At 47.2% G+C, this 20,115-nt stretch overlaps 1 long non-coding RNA gene across 1 annotated transcript in view; it reads right to left on the minus strand.

Moving 5' to 3' along the window:
- Positions 1-2,072: 2,072 nt before the first annotated feature.
- The window catches only part of LOC141156592 (uncharacterized), a 43,962-nt gene continuing 25,919 nt past the window's right edge, over positions 2,073-20,115 (minus strand). The window contains exon 3 of the long non-coding RNA XR_012247690.1: positions 2,073-4,062. This is a non-coding gene — a long non-coding RNA (uncharacterized lncRNA). The remainder of the gene's footprint in view (positions 4,063-20,115) is intronic.

Genomic DNA, 20,115 nt, shown 5'->3' on the forward strand with positions numbered 1-20,115 from the left:
GCACCAGCAGAATAGTGAGTGCAGCTCTGGAGTATAATACAGGAGGTAACTCAGGATCAGTAATGTAATGTATGTACACAGTGACTGCACCAGCAGAATAGTGAGTGCAGCTCTGGGGTATAATACAGGATGTAACTCAGGATCAGTAATGTAATGTATGTACACAGTGACTGCTCCAGCAGAATAGTGAGTCCAGCTCTGGAGTATAATACAGGATGTAACTCAGGATCAGTAATGTAATGTATATACACAGTGACTGCACCAGCAGAATAGTGAGTGCAGCTCTGGGGTATAATACAGGATGTAACTCAGGATCAGTAATGTAATGTATGTACACAGTGACTGCACCAGCAGAATAGTGAGTGCAGCTCTGGAGTATAATACAGGATGTAACTCAGGATCAGTAATGTAATGTATGTACACAGTGACTGTACCAGCAGAATAGTGAGTGCAGCTCTGGGGTATAATACAGGATGTAACTCAGGATCACTACTGGATCAGTAATGTAATGTATGTACACAGTGACAGCACCAGCAGAATAGTGAGTGCAGCTCTGGAGTATAATACAGGATGTAACTCAGGATCAGTAATGTAATGTATGTACACAGTGACAGCACCAGCAGAATAGTGAGTGCAGCTCTGGAGTATAATACAGGATGTAACTCAGGATCAGTAATGTAATGTATGTACACAGTGACAGCACCAGCAGAATAGTGAGTGCAGCTCTGGAGTATAATACAGGATGTAACTCAGGATCAGTAATGTAATGTATGTACACAGTGACAGCACCAGCAGAATAGTGAGTGCAGCTCTGGAGTATAATACAGGATGTAACTCAGGATCAGTACAGGATCAGTAATGTAATGTATGTACACAGTGACTGCACCAGCAGAATAGTGAGTGCAGCTCTGGAGCATATTGCAGGATGTCACTCAGGATCAGTAATGTAATGTATGTACACAGTGAATGCACCAGCAGAATAGTGAGTGCAGCTCTGGAGTATAATACAGGATGTAACTCAGGATCAGTACAGGATAAGTAATGTAATGTATGTACACAGTGACTGCACCAGCAGAATAGTGAGTGCAGCTCTGGAGTATAATACAGGATGTAACTCAGTATCAGTACAGGATCAGTGATGTAATGTATGTACACAGTGACTAGACCAGCAGAATAGTGAGTGCAGCTCTGGAGTATATTACAGGATGTCACTCAGGATCAGTAATGTAATGTATGTACACAGTGACTGCACCAGCAGAATAGTGAGTGCAGCTCTGGAGTATATTACAGGATGTAACTCAGGATCAGTAATGTAATGTATGTACACAGTGACTGCACCAGCAGAATAGTGAGTGCGGCTCTGGAGTATAATACAGGATGTAACTCAGGATCAGTAATGTAATGTATGTACACAGTCACTGCACCAGAAGAATAGTGAGTGCTATTCTGGAGTATAACACAAGATGAAACTCAGGATCAGTAATGTAATGTATGTACACAGTGACAGCACCAGCAGAATAGTGAGTGCAGCTCTGGAGTATAATACAGGATGTAACTCAGGATCAGTAATATAATGTATGTACACAGTGACTGCACCAGCAGAATAGTGAGTGCAGCTCTGGGATATAATATAGGAGGTAACTCAGGATCAGTAATGTAATGTATGTACACAGTGACTGCACCAGCAGAATAGTGAGTGCAGCTCTGGGATATAATATAGGAGGTAACTCAGGATCAGTAATGTAATGTATGTACAAAGTGACTGCACCAGCAGAATAGTGAGTGCAGCTCTAGGCTTTAATAGAGGAGGTAATTCAGGATCAGTAATGTAATGTATGTACACTGACTGCACCAGCAGAATAGTGAGAGCAGCTCTGGAGTACAATACAGGATACAGGTGTCGTCACTGCTTTCTTGCTCCTTCCATCCTTTGGTATGCGGTACCGGAGAGAATAGGACACAAGACAGGTAGTATGTGTCAACAGACTCTAATTTTATTACAAAGCATAGGGTTTATATACACCCTTGAGGCAGAAACGGATTTACCATATATGGTCCGATCATACAATTTAGCTGTGCAAACAAAGACTGGTTTCTGTTCCCGTGACGCCTGTTTTTGTAGTTGAAACATTTAATCAGACACATTCTGATGACTAGCAAGGACACGTTAGTTTCTATTGATACAAGGAAGGAACATTTAGTTGTTGTTGTTTTTGACCTAAGGTAACCGTCAGACTTATACAGCATAGATGGAGTCTTTGAACGTGAGGGACCTCATCTTCTGCTATAACATTCCGTCCTTTTGTTCCTTCATTTATCAATATGAATTTCTATTATTATTATTTTTTCTTTTAGTACAACTCTGAATACACATTAGAAAAAGCTTAAAAACCAAATAAACCGCAAGACACATTAGCAAAACCTGAAAAATAGCTTGCACTATACCAGCCAACCACCCACCGATACCAATTAAATCAATTGGCGGGATTCAGAAAGGAAAAGGTGTTTGCCCACCAGGAATCCTGGTTCTTAAGGTTGGCCTCATCATAAAGCTTCCTTAATTTTACAACATCTTCTAATTTATGTTTAAGTGTCAACACACTAGAATTATCTATATAGTGGCAACACGCGGGCCCTATTATCTGGCACATTCCTCCTTGTGCCGCCGTCAAATAATCTAGTACAAGGGTATGTTGGTTCGTGACAATAATCAATTGATTTTGTACTGCAAGAGACCCATTAACTACTTCTAAAATCCCCCAGATCTGATCATACAAATAATCTGTAGCCTCAACTAATTTATCCCACATTTGCATCAGCATAGGGTATATAAACAATGCACTGAAAATCTTGTTTACCCCACCCATTTGAACTATGTGGGGTCTCCCATTTGGCCTGGGATTGTTATCTGCAGCTCTTTTATGTAATGTATGTTTCGGGATACACAAGGGATCTAGCTGGTCTGGAGTAACAATATAAGTTGCGGGTGTCAATCTGGCAAAAGTACAAGTTCCTGTCACTCCTACTGGGAGCCACTTGAAAGCCTTGTCTCCACATACCCAATACATGGATGAGGGAAGATCCCATAATGCTGAATGTTGCAGTATTAAACGGTGAACTAAATCAACAAGCTTGGAAACATTAGACATCATACACCATCCAGGCTGCTGACCTAAGGGAGAACAATAACCTGCGTTGGGCGCACCACAAGTGGGGGCACCCTGCTCATAACTTGAACTGTCATTACATTGTAGATTGCCAGGTACGTCGGCACAGGTATCACTTGTCCCGTTTTTAAAATAAACATTGTTCACCCAATCAGGGGTGTGTAGATATCTTTCCAACAGGGAAGGTTTAAATGCATCACTACTGTCTGAGGTGGGCTTGAAACTTACTTTTAACCCTTGTTGAGGTATCTTACCAAAATCAGTAATTTTTGTTTTGTTTCGGGGTACCCACTCCCCTCCTTTAAAAGCTAGATATAACCTGGGGATTACTTGACCTGTCAGGTTCCCTTGCCACAAAGGAAATTCTGTCCATCCTACCACAGGAATCCCAAAGGTGGTATTCCATAATCTCTGTGTGGAATTATTGGCCAAAGTATCTGAGCAGTTCTCCCAAAAGTTTATCTCTTCCCATGAGACTGGGACAGCGAGAAAGGGTATGCTAGTGGACATCACAGGGGCATGTGTACATATCCAACAATTAGCAATGGTCTGGTTTTGCTCCTTTAGTCCATCGATTAGAGCAAGATGGTGTTTAATGAATCTATTGTCATCTCCATCTGTGGTGCCTAACGTAGTCCATGCACCTGTGGTCGCAAGGATGCAGGTAAGTATAAACAATGTCGTCATTCTTTGTCCGCTTGGTCTCCTAGTATCTTTTTGCAATGGGACGCGTGGATCCAGGCCTCTTTTCCCTCTAGCTTAACAGCTGTGCTTGTGGTCAGCAGAACTTGAAAGGGTCCGTCAAACCGTGGATCTAGGCTTTTCCTCACGTGTCTTTTTATAACCACCCAGTCTCCAGGTTGCAGCGTATGGCTGCTAGAGTCTTGATCTGGATCTGGAAGAGAACTGAAAACATTATCATGTATTTGCTTGATCTTTTTGTGTAAAGCCTTCACGTAGGAACTTAGCACATGGTTGTTCATTTCTAATGCTTGCGGATAGAAACACCCTAGGCTGGGTACGTTGCCAAACAATATCTCATATGGAGAGAGTTTTTATTGGGCGTGTATCTTACTGAAAACAGAGCAAGTGGTAAACAATCCGGCCATGGTTTTCCTGTCTTAGCCATGGCTTTCTGAATTTTTAATTTCAATGTCCCATTCAGTCTTTCCACTTAACCACTACTTTGTGGGTGATATGGGGTATGGAATGCTTGTTGAATTCCTAGAGCTGACATGACTTCATTCATTATTTCACCCGTGAAGTGTGTACCTCTGTCACTCTCAATTATCTCTGGTACCCCATACCTGCAGACCACCTCCGCAAGCAGTTTCTTTGCGGTTGCTGCAGCCGTGCCTTTGGCAATAGGGAAAGCCTCTGGCCATCCTGAGAACAAATCAATACAGACCAACACATATTCCCATGATCCTGACTTCGGCAGCTGAATATAATCAATTTGCAGTCTCTGGAATGGATAGAGGGGCCGGGGGGGGGGTGTTTGGGTGGTGTTTTAACTACTCTACCCTGATTATGTGTAGCACATATCATGCACCCTTTTATCAGTCGTTTAATACAGGTGGAGAATCCTGGTGCCACCCAATATTTCTGCATCACATTCATCACAGCCGTTTTAGATTGGTGTACTGGTCCATGTAGCATCTGGGCAGCCGCTGGGTACAGTGCCCTTGGAAGGCATCGTCGTGTCCCTTTCCCCCATACCCCATTTGCTTCATTCAGGCATGCACCTTCCTTCAACCACTTATCAACCTCCTCCTTCAGAGCCTGAGCCTGCATTTGGGATAAGATGTCCTCCGACACAAAGGGGTTTTTAGGGGCACTTAACTGACGTACTGTTGACCCTTGTAGCAGCTTGCAGGCTGCTGTTTTTGCTGCTGCATCTGCCATCGCATTACCTCTGCTTACCTTGTCGGTGCGTCTGGTATGTGCTCTTACCATTATGACAGCTACTTGTTTGGGTAATTGTAGCGCATCAATTAACTGCTGGACCGCATCAGCATTCTTTATGGGGTGTCCTGCTACCGTCAGGAAACCTCTTGACTTCCATATTGGACCAAAATCATGCGCTATACCGAATGCGTACCTAGAATCCGTGTAAATGTTAACAACACTACCTTCTGCTAGTTTACAGGCCTCGGTTAGGGCCCTAAGTTCAGCCTCTTGAGCCAATTGGTGTGGGAGCATTGGTTCTGCCTTGATTACTGCATTGAGGGAGACAACTGCATATCCAGTATGGAAAGTACCTGAATCGTCCTGATGATGGGATCCATCTACAAAAAATTCAAAATCTGCATTTTCTAATTCATGTTCAAACACAGTAGGTAAACCTGCCGTTTCTTGTGCCATCATTTGTACACAGTCATGAGGAACATCCTCTCTTGGATCTTCCTTAAAAAGCACAGTACCTGACTCCTCCTTTAGATCCGAGAGAGGTAACAAAGTTGCTGGGTTCAAAGTAGTACACCTCTGTAAAGAAACATTGGGAGGCATTAACAGTGCACATTGTAACCTGAGATGACGTGCTGCTGAGAGGTGAGCGGGTTGCACTTGATTCAATATAGTATAGACATCATGAGGTGTTAGCACGGTGAGCGGGTGGTCAAGAACAATGTCTGCGGATTTATGGAGTAATAGTCCAACAGCATGCAGAGCACGTACGCAGGATGGTGCACCTCTGGCTACCGCGTCTAATCTGCCACTAAAGTAGGCAACAGGTCTCTGATTGTCACCATGTGATTGAGTTAAAACTCCTGCTGCATGTCCAACTTGCTCGTGAAGGTACAGAGTAAATGGGAGCTCATAGTTAGGGGTACCCAAAGCTGGAGCGGCCAAAATACGTTTTTTGAGAGAATAAAAACAGTCTATTGCCTCTGGTGTTAGTACAAAAGGTGTTGGGGTAAGACAGTCATAGAGGGGCTGCATTAAAACAGAGACGGCATGAATCCACTGTCTGCAATAGGAAACAAGTCCAAGAAAAGTTCTGAGGGCTGCAACATTAATGGGGACAGTGAATGCCTGTACTGCTAGTTTACGTGCATTTTTCAAATGGCGGGCTCCTGGTGTAATGCAATGTCCCAAAAAGGTGACTGAAGATTTACAAAACTGAAGCTTATCTTTCGATGCCTTGCAGCCAGCGTGATAGAGAAACAACATAAGTGATATAGTTGCGTTATGACATTGTTTCCTCGAGGGGGCACAAATGAGCAGGTCATTGACATATTGCAGAACAACGATATGTGGTTCAGACCATCCCTCCAGTATTTCCTGCAGACTTGCAGTGTACATTGTGGGTGAATTCTGGGCACCCTGTGGCAACACTGTCCATGTATATTGACTGCCCTGGAACGTGAAAGCAAACAGGTACTGGCAGTCAGGATGTAATGGTACACTGAAAAATGCATTTGCCAAATCAACCACTGAAAAACAAAGAGAGTTAGAAGGTATCTATGACAGAAGAGTATGCGGGTTGGGCACAACTGGTGTTAGAAGTTCTGTGGCTTTGTTAACCAACCGGAGGTCATGGACCATTCTATATGCGGCTGGTTGTCCTGGCACGCTCTTTTTCTTTACTGGGAACAGGGGAGTGTTGCAAGGGGGCTGGGTTTTGACTAGTACTCCTCTCTGTAGTAATTTTTGGACTTGCTGGGCTATGGCATTCTCCTGAGCCGAGCTAAGGGGATACTGCCGCTGTTGAGGCAAGATGGCTCCTGGTTTTAATTTCACCATTACTGGTTGAACTCTTAACCTACCAACATCTGTGTTATCTGAGGCTCAAAAGTCGTATGGTACAGCCTGCTCCAATATCAGGGGAAAATCGTTTGTCTCTTCTATGCTGGCAATATCTAGTGACATAATTTTGCAAAGGGTACTTGGTTTTAAACCTGGGGTCATGGTGACAGTGCCATCGGGATGATATTCAATATGTTCTTGTAATTGAGACAATACATCGTTTCCCAAAAGGTTACATTGGCCTCGGGGCGATACCATGAGCTGGCTATGTACAGTAGCTCCTTGAATTTGCAGGGGAATTCTCTTAGTGACAGGAAGCAGGACAGACGGGGAATTGAAAGGGGTGGCAATGACATGATGTGAAAAATCAGTGTCAGTGTATGGCCAATCACCTCGCGTAATTACTGAATTGTCGGCCCCCGTATCTACTTGGAAATCGATTTCATGTCCCCCTGGTAGGTTCACCTGCACTATACAACTGAGAGTTGGGGGTAAGGAGATGAGGGGGTTCATGTTCAAGCTACCCTCATCCTATGGGGGCGTTGTTTGGTCGGCTGGAGGACTCGTACTCTGAGCATCTGGATACGGGTTGGTCCTACAGTCCTTTCTAAAATGTCCTGGCTTTCTACATCCGTAACACAGTTTCTGTCCTCCTCCTTCAGTCCGTCCTCTGCCTCTGTTGTTTCTGGGGGTCGTCTCTACTATATGTATTCTAGCAGCTCTTTTTGCCTGTATTATGTCATACTGTGCCCCCTGAGCTATCCTGGCCAAATCCTCTGCCTTCACTGATCTCCACTCTGATCTACTTGCTTTTACCTTTTCTGCAATCTCTTTCTTTAGTCTGTTTGTGAAAGCACTTGCTAATACCCTCTCACTAATCTTATTTTCAGGAATGAACCCCATTTTTGACCAAGTCTTCTTTAGAGCCCAAAAGTAGTCTTTGGGGTCCTCTTCCTTACCCTGAACTCGGTCTTCTAGTGAAACCTGCCTTTCTCCCTGCCTGTCTCTACACACCTTTACCAATGCTGTTGTGAACAGGACTCCATGGTCTATACATTAACATTGTACGGGCTTCTTGGCCTGGAACAACTGCGTCCCCTACTGATGCTGCTGCTGCTGCACCCGGTGCTCCTGGCACAACTACCGTCCTCATTGGGAATAGTCTAGCTGAGTGGGGTCTTGGTCCTCCGCATGCCACACAGATATCTACAGTCAAGGGATTCTGCTGTCCACATCTGGGGCAAACCCAGCAATTGGGTTCCTTGGAATTCTGGTACTGGGGTGTGGGTGACGTCGGGGGCAGATAGGGAGGAAAATCTGTCATTCCGGTTTTTGTCAGTCTGTAACATCCGTTTCCTAATTCTTCAATTCTTCCTTTAAAATGAGCACATGCATTCATCCATACATCCACTGTCTTCAACAGACCCTTATCTTTCAGCCATCCATGATAGGAGTTAAAGAAGGATTTCCATTTCTCTCCATTCATCTCTCCATTTTCATTCATTCCCGCCCTACACAATATTTTATCAATTCCAATCAGTGCCTGTTTCCCTTCTCTGCGTACTACTAAGTCTTTGTCAGTAATGCCTTCTTTGGCATTTTGGTTCCCCATTTTTTCGGTTCTCCTCACTCAGAGTAGACTCCTCAATCACTTAGACAATGGGCCACAAAGATTCTGAACCATGCCACTACTTGCCCTCCAGGACTTATACGCCAACCAGAAAAACAGACCAAAAACACCGATCCCGAGACACACCCACAACACAATCATTGGATCCATGCTGTCATTCTTAAGTTTTTCCAAAGGATAGAAGGCAGGACTGACAATTTATCTGAGGGGATTCTACTGGTTCAAAGGGACCTGAGCCAGACAACAATCTGTGAATTACCTGGGAGCCGACCGCTCGGGGGTGAGGGAGTCTCTTCTATGTAGTGATATAATTAGGTAGAATATAACAGTTATTCTTACCTCAGCGCTGTATATATCACCAACAGAGAGCTTCGCTCGTCCCATGTCTCTGACCGGTCGAGCACCCCTGGGCAGATTAACTCAGGTCCCTGTTCGGGCACCAGCTGTCGTCACTGCTTTCTTGCTCCTTCCATCCTTTGGTATGCGGTACCGGAGAGAATAAGACACAAGACAGGTAGTATGTGTCAACAGACTCTAATTTTATTTAAAAGCATAGGGTTTATATACACCCTTGAGGCAGAAACGGATTTACCATATATGGTCCGATCATACAATTTAGCTGTGCAAACAAAGACTGGTTTCTGTTCCCGTGACGCCTGTTTTTGTAGTTGAAACATTTAATCAGACACATTCTGATGACTATACAAGGAAGGAACATTTAGTTGTTGTTGTTTTTACCTAAGGTAACCGTCAGACTTATACAGCATAGATGGGGTCTTTGAACGTGAGGGACCTCATCTTCTGCTATAACACAGGTAACTCAGGATCAGTACAGGATCAGTAATGTAATGTATGTACATAGTGACTGCACCAGCAGAATAGTGAGTGCAGCTCTGGAGTATAATACAGGATGTAACTCAGGATCAGTAATGTAATGTATGTACACAGTGACTCCACCAGCAGAATAGTGAGTGCAGCTCTGGAGTATAATACAGGATGTAACTCAGGATCAGTAATGTAATGTATGTACACAGTGACTGCACCAGCAGAATAGTGAGTGCAGCTCTGGAGTATAATACAGGATGTAACTCAGGATCAGTAATGTAATGTATGTACACAGTGACTGCACCAGCAGAATAGTAAGTGCAGCTCTGGGGTATAATACAGGATGTAACTCAGGATCAGTACAGGATCAGTAATGTAATGTATGTACACAGAGACTCCACCAGCAGAACAGTGAGTGCAGCTCTGGAGTATAATACAGGATGTAACTCAGTATCAGTAATGTAATGTATGTACACAGTGACTGCACCAGCAGAATAGTGAGTGCAGCTCTGGTGTATAATACAGGATGTAACTCAGGATCAGTCCAGGATAAGTAATATGATACACAGTATTTATAAAATGATTTTATGTGGCATTCACAGGTGGACAATCCATGATATTACTACAATTGGGGCACTGTCTGGCAGGTGGCATGGAGTGCACAGTTCACATTGTATATATCTATTAATAAGGTACCAGCTTAATAACCGGCTTGTGTCCTGGAGAGCTGATGATTCCTCCCTGGAGAAAGGCAGAATAATGCTCCGTCCTTTGATCTTTTATGCGGATTCTTGCCACCATTAAAGGCTAATTTGCTTGGAATATGCTGCCATGAGGGGAGCGCTGCTCTGATTGGAAACAAGAAATCTCCAGTAAATTGCATTAATTGTCTCTTTTCCATCTTTATCAAGGGTGATTAGCCTTATGATCCAAGCAGAACATGAGAAGACAAAGGAAGACATCGAGGCTACAAGTATAGTCTTCATCGGATACTGACCAATCAGCAGGACAGAACTGATAAGAGAAGGGCCCTCGGTAACAAGTAGAGACCGCCACTTTCCATTTTTACAGTTTTTCTTGCACTTGGTATTCCTAGCGGTCTAAGGGACAGAAATGATAAGACAACAGTTCCTGACGATTTTCTGCTTTGATGTTGTCCTGGGGACTAGAGATAATGGAACTGATTCGATAGGGGTTGAATTTGTGTCAAACTGTAGTAAATTCGAAGGTCCTGTCAATTTTGAACAATTTGCAATTCAATTCGAATCTCAAAAAAATGCCCTCTTCCGTTTTACACATTGCAGAATATTGCATCAGTCACAGAAGGCTGATGTGACCATGTGGGTTTCGCTATGATACTTTGCGAATATCACAACACATGATAGAGCACAGCCAATCACGAGGGGCTATAATGACCTCTATAAAAGCTAAGGGAGGGAATACAGCCCCCAATAAAAGGTGAATTAGGATAGTGAGAAGATGCCACAGCTCAGCAATAAAGAAACAAGGAGAAAACTCTAATACATTGGACAATACTCCAGACAGTTATGCGCTGTACAACTGCTGCAGTGACAATGATAAGTGTAGGAGTTTGGGAATAATACAGAAATTCAATATATAGGATAGGAGAGTGTGACCGATCAGTAATATGATGGAGCTGGTATCTGTCCTACTGCATCAGAATTACTACTACATTTTTTTCTTTATTTTTAATGCATGTGAAGCAGCAGCAAGGCAGCGCAATACTTTTTATAGAAAAAAAAATGAAATCAGCGTCAGTCAGAGACGTTTTGATTGCCTGTCACAAGCGACTGTTCTGAGTTTTTGCATTTCTTGTGCAATCCATCTTGTGAAGGGGAGGAATAATTGTTTTTATGAAAATACAAATGAAAATTCAGACAAAACCAAACACCCAATTCACACACTGGCTTTTTGGTCATGTATCTAAGTAGCATGTCCTATCACGTCATTTTTGGGAAGTTGGTTACATTTTGTAAAATCAACCTTTTTTTAATATATATATATACATATAAGTAGACATTTTCCAGTTCATGTCTGTTTTTGCAAACCTGTTTTACTAGTTCAATTCGACAACCATACACGCCTCTATACATACACGCCATCTATACTGCTGCCACAATTTGCTTTCTGTACAAACTTCTACCTACCGAGGATTTGTTATTCCATCCTTTCGGCAAGTGTTGAATATTTAGGGATGAAAAGGTTGTCAAAAGATAATTAAAGTGTTCAAAACTTATAGCAAAAGGAAAAATGGCAATTGAATGGAGTAGAGTAAAAGAAAAAACCCTGATACCAACAGAAGGACAACCACTGGCACCAGCCATCCGCAGTACCACCAAGCACAGGTCACAGGTCGCTGCCTTCATGTTCATCATTTTTGTACATTTTTTTGATGATCGTAGGACTTTTTACGTCGATCTCATGTTTATTATAAAAGCTTAATTTTTTCCTTAGTTTGAGGTGGATTTAACTGTGATGTTTTTGTAGCTGAATATCCGGCTTGTCGGCTGCGGCAGCTGCGGGCCGGAGCTCAGGGTCGGAGGATGAAGCATCAGTCTACTTATTTTTGATTACTGTAATTTGTGGAGCGGTTACGGCTCGGACTTTGTACTTGTTTCAGCTCGAAATGAAGCTGAATTGCTGCGCTCCTGATTTATATCGAGATAACAAACTCCAGGGCTAGAAAAGGCCCATCATTACCTTTCAGGAATTTCTGGGTCAAGCAGGACGATCCTGCCGTTGTTAAACCCGATGTAACAAAGGAGAAAAAGATTGACGGTGATACTATGTGTGTGCAGGTCACATGTAGACGGTCCATTGGTTACTTTTGTCGTTCTCATGTAGTTAGATATAATTCTGGGACCCTCCATTGTTGGGAGTTCTTTAATGTGTTAAAGAACTCCCAACAAGATGAGACACTAGTTCATAGGTGCAGTTTTCAATTTCCAGCACTCTCCACTCAGCTGGGGCTTCACAGATCTTTTGGGGGTCTCTTAGGCTCCTTGCAAAATTACTTCTCTTGACAGATGGAACTCCGACTTTTCTCCTTCTTACATAAGACTGTCCTGCCTAGTAATGGCTTAAAACATTATCAATCATCCCATGGGAGTACACATTGTGAAGGGGCATTCTAGTACGAAGAAGTTATTTTCACCGATCCACATAATTGGTGATAACAAAAGAGGAGCAAATCGATCATAAACTAATCGAGTTCGGTTAGATTTTCCTAAATTTTGTGGATTCATATGATCCAATTTTTGGATGATTTGTTCCATGTGAATCCACCTAAATGACAGATTACTTTTACTTGATTCTGAGGATCGGGAAGGGATTTAAAAAAAGCAATAAATACTTATACTCACCTATCCTTGGGTGTCACGTTACCTCTCCCTCTACCGCAGCTCCCCACCTTGTTCTTCATCAGCTCCTCTTCCTTTTTCATCTCCCTCCAGGACTTCCAATGGGCACCATGTCTAGTCCCCTCACAGTCAATGTTGGAGACCGCCAGAAGACCTGGAAGGAGACCAAGGGATAGGAGCCGATCGGTGGATTGCTCAGGGATCGGCTGCAGCGAGTCAGGTATGGGGAGGGCCATGGAGCGGTGAGTATGCAAACTAGCTCTATCACAGAAGAGAGTAAAATCTTGTGTCCTGCTCCTCCCATTAAATCATGCATGGGGTGTAGCCTGGAAGAATCCCGCATCATGCTCCTCTCATCCAGTCATCATGGAGCGGAGCATGGAAGAATCCCACATTGTGCTCCTGTGTCACCCTACCTGGATGCCACAAGTGTAATAAAGCTGTGTCTGAGAGCAAGGGGGAGGTTCTCTGGTCAGGGGAACATTAGCATGCAATGCCTCCTGTCTCAGGCCAGTAGGGGGAGCTGGCTGCCCCTATAAAAGCTGGTACTGAGGGCAGGGTTAGAGAGAACTGGATTGCCTGTCTCAGCTTTGAGACATGTCCCAGAGCAGGGACAGAAAGTTGATTGCACCTAAGAGGAAGTGTGGCAGTAGGAGAGAGCCACAAGCCAGAGACAAGAGGCGCAGAGAGCCTGTCTTGGCAGAGAAAAGACTTAATTTTACCAGACTTTGGTGTCTGAGGCTGGAAGGATTCCACATCCCCCAGCAGAGAACCAGTTCGCAAGGGACTGTACTTTCCTTGGCCTAAGAAGCCTGGAGGCCCTGCCACAACCGAAGGGACCAGTAAAGCCGTACAAGGCTGGGAGCAGAAAGGAACCCACGTCGCAGGCCATACAGGCGAGAATACACGGAAAGCTTGGAAACGTGGGCTGTTACCCTATAAAGAGGAGATAGCCAGAAGGAGCGCAGAAAGCACGGTAGGCCTACACCCTCACCCTGACCAGGGCCAATTTCCCCGTTGCTCTCAGACATCCAGGTCCCCTCCTAGCTGGGACTGTTTGTGGGTCAGTTTACCTGTTTAGTAAAGACCCTGGACTGCAATCTGTTGTCTGTGTGCTCCTTGCTCCTCCAGCACTACCATCACTCCCACCATCCACTACACTGCCCTGGGGCCGCACTCTTCCCGTGGGGAGTCACACTACCCTAGCTGCACACCTCATCAGCCCCAGCGGTCTGCATGCAGCGGCGGTTCCTAATAACCGCAATCCACGGGTGGCGTAGTCGGACATTATCAATAACACATAACGGACTACCACTGGCCTGACCACCCTGAGCCACGGAACCGGGTTGCCACTACTACTCCCATCGTTTCCCTAATTGCCCGGATCCGAGTGCCCCACGGCCCAGGGGGCGAGTCAGCTTTGGCGTAGTCGGCAGGATTTCGTGCCCGCAACCACCGGGTACTGCGTGCCTGAAAAAGACTTTTGTAACTTACCTGTGGCGAAGTTTCCCGCCGTCCGGAGTCGTTTCCCGCCATCCGGAGCCGATTCCCGCCATCAGACGCCATCTTGGACCGTTTCCCGCCGTCTTCTGCCGTCTTCCCGCCATCCGCAGCTGCTTCCCGCCATCGGACGCCATCTTCAGGACGCCGCGCGGGAAGAAGAGGGGCGTGGACGTCAAAACCGCGCGAGATCCGAAGCTCCGCCCCACGCACCGACGCTGCGCAAGGTCCTGGAAGGGAGAGAGAGCGACGCTGACGTCATCAGGACGCGACGCCAGGTCCTCGTCCATAGGAGCAGCAGCGGAGCCGCGGCCTACAGAAGAGGATCGTCGGAAGGTAGGCCACACTTCACTAGGGGGGGAGGAAGATGTCGGACACAGAGGCGCCCACTACCACCAACGCAGCTGCAGCAGCGGTGATGTCCTTTTCCCTGCCCTACATCCCTGGAGCGGCCTGGCTGCCCAAATACTCAGGGGAGCCCCATGCCCTAACTGACTTCAAGGAAAGGCTATACAGTTTGTTCCACGTTTACCCCCTGACAGAGGAACAGAAGGTCAGCATATTGACAGGGCAGTTAACTGGCGCAGCCCAGAGGGAGGTAAAATCATGGCCCACTGAGGAGAAAAGGACTGTGAAGGGTATTCTGGCCCGGCTGCGGGGTACCTTTGATACACGTACCTCCGCTGAAATTAAAATGAGGTTCTATGGATGTAAGCAGCGGGCACAGGACAGCATCAGAGACTATGCCCTAAATCTGCAGGAAGCCTTGAGGGCTATTCAACAAACTGACCCTGGCAGTGTGCAGGAAACCGATAAGCTGCTAACAGAACAATTCATAGAGGGTCTGCTGTCCAGCGCCCACAGGGCCCAGCTGCGCCTCATGTTCTTCCAGAACCCCGACCTGACCTTTGCCCAATTTGAGGACAGGGCCATAAGGGTGTTCCGTGAATCTGCAACCAGTGGCGCTATAAACCCCCGGCGCCCTGCTATCACCTACCACCAGGAGGCGGCGCCCTCCTCTATGGACTCCGTGGAGGCTGATGCACAGGCCCTGAACCAAGCCCCGTCGAAAGGCCTGCACCACCAAGTCCAGGAGCTGACCAGGAGCGTCGCGGCGTTGACCAGGACCGTCCAGGCGTTGCAAGTGGACCCGTCAAGACCCATCAAGCTGGCTTCAAGTCCGGAGGATGTCCCGTGGCGTCGACAGAGGAGGATCCCGTCGTTCCGAGGGAGGCCCACAGACCGCTACGCAGAGGATGGACAGCCCATTTGCCGTCGATGCAACCAGCCCGGACACATTTCCAGGTACTGTAATTTAAACGGGTCCAACCTGGGGCAGAGGGCCGACCCCCAGGCATAAGATCACCAGGCCCTTATAATTGGCGTGATAAGTACGTTGGGGGGCGCCCGGTTTTACCCGTGGTGCTGGACGGTATCCCCATGAGCGCCTTGCTGGATACTGGGTCGCAAGTAACCACAATCCCTTATGTACTTTTTAAGCAGTATTGGACTGATGCTGATATCACACGGTATCCAGACAGTAACTTGAGCATCATCGCCAGTAATGGCTTACCCGTGCCGCAGATAGGGTTCAAGGAGATGACCATTAAAATTGGTAAAGTTGAACTGCCGGCACAGGGAGTGATTATTGTGGACATTGACCGTCATGAAAGTCACCCTAAAATAACTGTGGGTACTAACATAATTGAAAATTGTCTTTCAGAAGTAATTGTAATTCTACAACAGGTGGCGGTAAATGCTAGTTCCAGACAACAGAGAGTCCTCAACAAGGAGATAAAAGCCCTGATGAGAGGCAGCAGGTAGAACTGTCTGGTGGTGAGATCGGTAGCGTAAGACTCAGTGATCCATTCCCCATTTCCATGCCTCCCAAAAGTGAAATGATGATCTGGTGTCGGACTGCAATCGGGTTGAGAGGTAGAGACTACCAAGCCATGGTAGAACCCGTGTACTCAGACAGCAGGCCCACCATTTTGACAGCCCGGGGGGTGGTTGATGTCCGTCATGGGAGGGTGCCCGTCCGCATCCTCAACATTGGGGAGAGGGAAGTACACTTACCCAGGTACGCTACACTCGCCAAACTGTTTGTCGTCGAACACCAAGCTATCAGGGCCGTGGAACCCTTGCCTCCATCTCCACAGGCGGAGGGTAATGGCTCCCAGAAACAAAAGGAGGACTGGTGCCAGAAACTCCACGTGGGTGCTGACTCCACTCCCCTGCACCAAAAACAAGGAGTCTACCGGGTGGTACAGGAGTACGAGAGAGTCTTTAGTAAGCACCCGCTAGACTTCGGCAGAGTGAAAGGGATAGAACACCACATCTCCACAGGGAGCCACCCACCAATAAAAGAGAGGCACAGACCTGTACCCCCTGCACATTATCAGAACGCCAAGGGTATGCTGCGGGAAATGAAAGAAGCTGGGGTCATTAGAGATAGCTGTAGCCCCTGGGCAGCCCCCTTGGTTCTGGTGAAAAAGAAAGACGGCACCATGAGAATGTGCGTGGACTATAGACAAATCAACCGTATCACCCACAAAGACGCATATCCGCTGCCTAGAATAGAAGAGTCTTTAGCCGCACTAAAATCTGCTAACTTCTTTTCTACTTTGGACCTTACTAGCGGGTACTGGCAGGTTCCTGTGGCAGAGGCTGACAAGGAGAAGACCGCCTTCACCACCCCGATGGGACTGAGTGAGTTCAACTCTATGCCTTTCGGGCTCTGCAACGCACCAGGGACCTTCCAGCGGCTGATGGAATGCTGTCTAGGGCACCGAAACTTCGAGACGGTCCTCCTTTACCTGGACGACGTGATCGTCTATTCGAAGACCTACGAGGACCATCTAAAGCACCTGGCCGAGGTGTTCGAAGCCCTGGCAGGCTACGGCCTGAAGGTGAAACCATCGAAGTGTCACCTGCTGAAACCAAAGGTCCAGTACCTAGGGCACGTGGTAAGCGCGGAAGGAGTGGCCCCCGACCCTGACAAGGTCACGGCAATCAAGAGCTGGCCAAGCCCCTCGAACATCAAAGAGGTGAGACAGTTTCTCGGGTTGGTAGGCTACTACCGAAGGTTCATCCCCGGGTTCACCAAGATGGCAGCTCCTATGCAGGACCTCCTGATCGGACAGTCCAAGTCCAGAAGTCAAAAGCCACCCTTCAAGTGGGATAAACCGGAAGAGGAGTCCTTCCGCCAGCTAAAGTTGGCCCTCACTGGGGATGAGATCCTGGCCTACCCTGATTACGGCCAGCCTTTCATTCTCCACACAGATGCCAGTAATGTGGGACTGGGAGCCGTACTGTCCCAAAACCAACAGGGCAGAGAACGGGTGATCGCATACGCCAGTCGGAAGCTGAGGCCCACCGAAAGGAACCCGGAGAATTACAGCTCCTTCAAGCTAGAATTCTTGGCGGTGGTGTGGGCCGTGACGGAACGCTTCAAGCATTACCTGGCCTCCGCAAAGTTCACCGTGAACACGGACAACAACCCGTTGACACACCTGGACAATGCAAGACTGGGTGCCCTGGAACAGCGGTGGATGGCCCGTCTCTCCAACTATGACTTCGTGATCAAGTACCGGGCAGGCAAAACCAACGCTAACGCGGACGCCCTATCAAGGATGCCTCACTTACCTGAAGGTGACGAAGACCCAGAAGAGCTGGAGGAGGTAGAACTCCCTGCGTTTCACCGGTATGGAGCCGCTCAACACTCTCACCGCGTGAAGGAGGAGGATCTAACAACTGTGATGATGAATCCCCTACCTCACCACAGCTGGGCCGAGACCCAAGATAGTGACCCTGCAGTCCGCCTGGTGAAAGATCTGCTGACCCAGGAAGATGCCCGCCTAGATCCAGATGCCCCAGAGGAAGCCAAGCAGCTATGGAAGGAGAAGAGCAAGCTGTTCCTCTACGAAGGCAAGTTGTGCAGAAGGATTGTCAACCACCGGACGCACGAGCTGACCTGGCAAGTCGTGGTCCCAAGGCGGGATGCAGCTATGGTCCTGGGGGCTTACCATGACAGAGCGGGACACTTCGGTTGGAAGAAACTGGAGTTCCTACTAAGAGGAAGGTTCTTTTGGGTCGGCATGAGAGGAGCAGTAGAAAAATGGTGCAGAGACTGTGGCCCTTGTCACCTGAGGAGGAAGGACCGTGCCAGCCAGAAGACACCCTTGAGGCCCATCGTCACCACGCAGCCTCTTGAGCTGGTAGCTCTGGACCATGTCAAATTGGCTCCCAGCCGGTCAGGATACATCTATGCCCTGACAATCGTGGACCACTATTCCCGTTTTCTAGTGGTGGTCCCGGTAAAGGACTTGACAGCCCAAACAGCGGCCCGAGCCTTCCAGCAATACTTCTGCCGTCCACACGGGTATCCGGAACAGGTCCTGACAGACCAGGGTCCAGCGTTTGAAGCTGAAATCTTCCAGGAGTTCTGCAACCTCTATGGCTGTAAGAAGATTCGGACAACGCCTTACCACCCCCAAACCAACGGGATGTGTGAGAAGATGAACAATATAGTCATTGATCTCCTGAAGACGTTGCCCCTGGAGGAACGCAGCCTGTGGCCAGAAAAACTGCCGGACCTGGTAGACATGTACAACAATATCCCGGTGAACGCTACAAACTGCACCCCGGCTTACCTGATGGGAGCCAGACCGGGTAAGCTGCCCGTAGACCTGGAGATGGGAGTCCTAATACCTGAGGACACCTCCCCGGATGCGGACTGGGATACGGAAAGGCAACTGCAGTACAAGAAGGTACAGGAGAGTGTGCAGAAGAGCCTGGCCCAGGTGAGAGAGAAGCAAGAAAGACTCTTCAATCAACACGCCCCTGCTAGTCCCCTAGAACCTGGTGAGCAAGTCCTAAAGCGAAAAAGAAGGCTACATAAGTTGGACGACCAGTGGGAAAGGGAACCCTACACCGTACTGCAGTCTGACCACGACAACCCAAAGGTGTGCGTAATCACCAAGGACGGAGGAGAAACCACTAGTGTCGTCTCCAGGGACCACCTCAAAAGATGCCCCGAGCAACTCCGTAGTGCAGAAGAAGATCAGAGTGACCTTGAACCCGCAGAGGACAAGGAAGAAATGATCAGCACCATTCTCGGAGAGTTCTCTCAGTCCTGGACTCGCATAAATGATGCTATAGTGGTACCTGTCCTGCATTTCCTGCAACCAGCACAGCAACAACCAACACCAGAGCCGGAAGGTGAAGAGGAGCAAGCAGTTCCAGAGGCAGAAGAGCCTGTTCCAGCAGCCCAGGAGAGTCAACCCTCTGCTGACAGTGAGCCTGCCATGCCTGCGGTAAGCCAAAGGACCCGCAGACAGCTGCCTGCCCTACCTGTACACCCAGCTGGTAGCTGTACCCCTAACGCTAGTGGGGAAAGCCAGGTTGGTCCACCACCAGACAGTGGGGTAAGGAGGTCAACCAGGAGCACAAAGGGACAGATACCCGCTCGCTGGAGAATATAGAGTGTACTAAATTGTAAATAACCTTGTTGCCAAATGTTAAAATGTTTGCCAAAGTTACCTGCATGTTTATTAATAGTGTGTTTCAGTTTCTTGCAGCTACCGTAAGGACTCACAGGTTATGGACTTTTTTATAACCGGGACCTTGTATGGACTGCGTTCGGAGCCTAACCCAGGAATGAACTAAGACTGTAAAGGACTTGGGGTAGGACAGACCCCCACCTGGTTAAGGCTCCCGTTGTTTTGGTGATATGGACACCCGGTCACAGACCACACTGTGACCTAAAGAACTCAATTTGTGCTTCATTTTCCTGATAATGTTTTATTGTTATGCATATTGTCTTTGTGTATTGTTTAGTCCCGGAGTACTAAATTTCACTAGGGGG

This window comes from Phyllobates terribilis, unplaced genomic scaffold, assembly GCF_046119375.1.
Source record: "Phyllobates terribilis strain yellow unplaced genomic scaffold, ASM4611937v1 Scaffold_8__6_contigs__length_399053987, whole genome shotgun sequence".
Classification (NCBI taxonomy): domain Eukaryota; kingdom Metazoa; phylum Chordata; class Amphibia; order Anura; family Dendrobatidae; genus Phyllobates; species Phyllobates terribilis.